At 41.0% G+C, this 4077-nt stretch overlaps 1 long non-coding RNA gene across 6 annotated transcripts; it reads right to left on the bottom strand.

Annotated features, from left to right (window-relative positions):
- On the bottom strand, positions 1-3333 carry LOC119363181. Of its 6 annotated transcripts, none has more exons than XR_005173850.1 (4): positions 2437-3333; positions 1239-1486; positions 745-971; positions 1-103 (listed from the first exon to the last, which is right to left on the bottom strand). It is a non-coding gene; the product is annotated as an uncharacterized LOC119363181 (long non-coding RNA). The 6 variants fall into 6 exon arrangements; XR_005173852.1 differs by having other exon boundaries at positions 1239-1381; XR_005173851.1 differs by having other exon boundaries at positions 1239-1351.
- Between the last annotated feature and the right edge of the window lie 744 nt (positions 3334-4077).

Here is a 4077-nt window from a genome sequence, read left to right as displayed (position 1 = left end):
CCACTGCATCCCCAGTGAAATGGCCAGAACAATTTTTTAGAGCAAACACAGTAAAACAAAATCCTTTTTTTTTACTGAGATCTCAAGCATGTTTTGGTTGTTCCTGCAACAACAGAAAATTCAGTACACTACACAAGAGCAGGAAGCAAGGGGTCAAACTTGCTTCTGGAAACAACAGGAAAATATATGCAAAGAAAACACTAAGCTGGCCCATCTTGGCGGCGGCTACTGAATATATAGTATGTTTAGCTATAAAACCTTGTATGCACTTGATTTGACAGCTAATTTATATCAGGTCAAGTAGACAAGAAAACAATTATCCTAGTAGTATTATCGCAAAAGAAATGATTAATCTACGACTGCCTACCTCCGTGAAATCGCTCTCCTTCTACGCACTGTTACAACAACATTTTCTTCCAAGATGGCCACACTACTGAATGAGAGTAAGTAAATTTTCTATATAAGCACCTATATACTCCCTCCATTCCTAAATATAAGTCCTTGTAGAGATTCCAATATGAACTGCATACAGAGCAAAATGAGTGCATCTATATTCTAAAATATGTCTATATACATCTGTATGACTTATATTTAGAAATGGAGGGAATATAACTTTGCCTGATGAATGAGCACATTAGCAAACTTAACGACTCATTTTTTGTTCTTCCTAATTGATGTATTGAACCTTCTTAATGATAAAATTCCAGACCACATAAAATTGAGTCTAGGTTGGATCAGACTCACCGGAGCGCAGAGCTCGGCCGGCCGCCGAGAATGACAAAGATAGGCCTGGGATGGAAGGTGCAGGAGGTCGAACCTCCGCCCTGCCCCTCCTGCCCTATGTACCGCATTTGGGCAATAAACAGAGAGCGGAACTGCTCTGCTACAAAAATTAAACAGATCCACCAGACTTGGCCCCAGCAGTCCTTAACAAAAAAGTTGTAGTCTCCTTGTACACCAAACCACTTTTCCTAAAAACAGCAAGAATAAGAAATCAGCAATTCCGCAACCAAATATGGATACTCAACTTCAGTAAATCAGTTCAGTTGTTAAATAAACAGGTAGTGTAAACTACAGAAATATTGGCGTTGGACTAAATCCACTTGAGTGAGAAAAGTTCATTTATTATTGGCTAAAGCAAAAATGTCTTAGTACATGACACCAGTTCTAATATCCTTGTGACTCCTTTCCGCAGATGTAACAAACAGTTATTCAAAATGAATCGGATAACTGCTTACCTATCTTGTGCCAAGCCGGGTGGCTGGGGTACAGTGATCATTCACTTACGTTCTGAATTTAACACTCCAGGGCAACCAGGACCCAGCAGCAAACACAACAGGTCTGCAGCCTCCTGCAAGAACAACAAATCCATGCACCGAATCTGTCATAACACCAAATGTCATCTCTTGCATTGAATCAATCAGCAGTTTGTCAGGGCTGCAAATTAACTGAACAGATATACGGTGTATTCATCACCAGCTAAATCCTCAAGATACAGAGACATTCGGGCATAAATTAACGAATGAGGCAGTAGAATACTAAATCAAAACAACAGACACAAATGGAGGAGATCGGCATCTGTATTCAATAAATGAGATAAAGTTCAGATTCTTGATAGCCTATAACTATTCTTGCTTGTAATATTAATATTACAGAAAATAGAACAAAAAATTCAGATACGCATAACTGGCAATAGATCTTCATAGCATACTTGTACTTCCTGAGGATTTTAGTTGGTGCTATTCAATCACCCACAAAAATCAGGCTTCCTTGTGAGCTCATGATAGAAAGCAGTAATTCTACCAAGTACAAACAAGTGCACAGATTGAACTTTAGTAAACCAGTTCACTTCTTAAAATATAAGGATAACACAAACGAAATAATGGTATTGGACTTAATCTACTTGAGTCAGTGAAGTTCATTGGTGCTTGGCTAAAGCAACCTATTTCATCTCTGTTAATTGGTGCTTGGCTAAAGCAACCTGTGCTTCTGCGCAAGCAGTAAGCTGTGACATGGAAGGCACATAGGACATAGCCACAGCTTAGTACAAGCACAACAGATTGAATACTACTCAAATGGCAACATACTGCATTTTTAATGCACCAAATGTCATCCCTCATGAACAGATTTAAGAATCAATCAGCAGTTCAGGACTGCAAATTAACTGAACAGATATGCGCTGTACTACTATTCATCATCAGCTAAATCCTGACGATACAGAGACATTCGGGTACAAAATTAAGGAATGAAGCAGTAGAATATAATATGGGAAGACATCACAAATCATAGAAAGGATGATCTTCCCAAACGAAAGCAGATCAACAAGGACAACTTTCTGTAAACCGGCAGAACATTAGCTTCTCACTTCCCTATGTAAAATTAAACTCAAACTACATCGACACCGAAATCAAGTTGTATTTAATTGACAGTTGTTACCTCAACAAAAGCATTGGTAGCAAGTAGCAACACTATCAACGCGATCCTTTCAACCATATGTACGAACACATCGTGATTGCCAAAGAAGAACTTCCCACATTATTTGTACTCAACAGCTGATTCATTGGTGCCAAATGGTCTATCCCTGGACGAGGATAACAGGATTTTCTTTTCTCCCTAAACAGGAACCTACAGAGGAAATTAGTGAAGATACAGGAGACCTGCATCTGTATTCGGTAATTCAGATGAACCAGTAGAATGGAATCAAGCAAGATCCTTTCACATGTAAACTTGGACATGCAGTGGAAAAATCATGCAGCAAGTACCCATCAAGAAATAGTCATGATTATATTCTCACAGTATCCAATCTAATTCCAAGATAGATGGTGCTAAAAAGGGAAAAATCAACTCCACACAGTAGAGCATATATGCTTCGAGTAAACATGTGAACAATCCAAATTTAAAATGAATCTCTTGATTACATAACATATTATCTTATATCTGCGAAAACGAAACTGGAGAGGTTAGTACAAATATGCAATAAAACAAACTTACTTGCCAAATTTCTTAAAGATATTTCTGCAGCCTGATGCTGTACTTCTTTCCTTGTACTACCAACGTCTTCACCCAACCCAATTAAATGAAGCAAGCTCAAGAACACTAAAGGAGACAATAACAAAATTTTGCAGACCAATCCGCTTAGAGGACAGGAGTGAGCGGGGAAGGGAGGGGAGGTGGGGAGGGGCGCACCAGATCGGACGTCTTGATGAGGCCCTCCAGGCGGGAGTTGTTCATGGCGTTGAGGCAGCGGAAGGAGATGCAGCCGGCAACGTGGGGCGGGGGTGGGTCGACGAGGTGGTCGACGACGAGGACGGAGTGCGGGGTCTCGGCCATGAGATTCTCTGTAAGACAATAAGTTTTGGGGAACCAGCACAACCCTCTAGGGGTGGCTTATCTCATTATATATAATGGTTGTGTTACAATATGTACCATATACGTACATAGGTACAGAAGCTATACATAGTCTAACACCCTCCCTCAATCTTAGCCACTTTCTAAAGAACTGAGAAGGGTAAGATTGCGCCTACAAGCCTCAAACTGTGGCAGCGGTAAAGGCTTAGTGAAGATGTCTGCAAGTTGATCCTTAGATGAGATAAACTTGATCTGGAGTTGCTTCTGTGATACACGTTCCCGTACAAAGTGATAGTCAACTTCAATGTGTTTCATTCGGGCATGAAATACTGGATTTGCAGAAAGGTATGTAGCACCGATGTTATCACACCAAAGAATAGGAGGCTGTGGTTGAGACAAACCCAACTCCTGAAGCAAAGACTGCACCCAAATAATCTCTGCAGTAGCATTAGCCACAGCCTTGTACTCAGCTTCAGTACTGCTACGTGACACAGTAGCCTGTTTCCGAGCACTCCAGGCGACCAAATTAGAGCCAAAGAATACTGCATAACCCCCCGTGGATCGCCTGTCATCTGGGCTACCAGCCCAATCTGCATCAAGAAGGCCGAAAGGACCCGAGAGGAAGTCGGCCGAATATGCATACCAAATGTCAGGGTAAACTGAACATAACGAAGAATGCGTTTAACAGCAGCCCAATGAGTATCTCTGGGAGCCTGAAGATACTGACAA

This window comes from Triticum dicoccoides, chromosome 2B, assembly GCF_002162155.2.
Source record: "Triticum dicoccoides isolate Atlit2015 ecotype Zavitan chromosome 2B, WEW_v2.0, whole genome shotgun sequence".
In the NCBI taxonomy this organism is placed as follows: Eukaryota; Viridiplantae; Streptophyta; class Magnoliopsida; order Poales; family Poaceae; genus Triticum; species Triticum dicoccoides.
The sequence above is the reverse complement of the archived record's forward strand: the minus strand, read 5'-3'. Positions and strand labels throughout refer to the sequence as shown.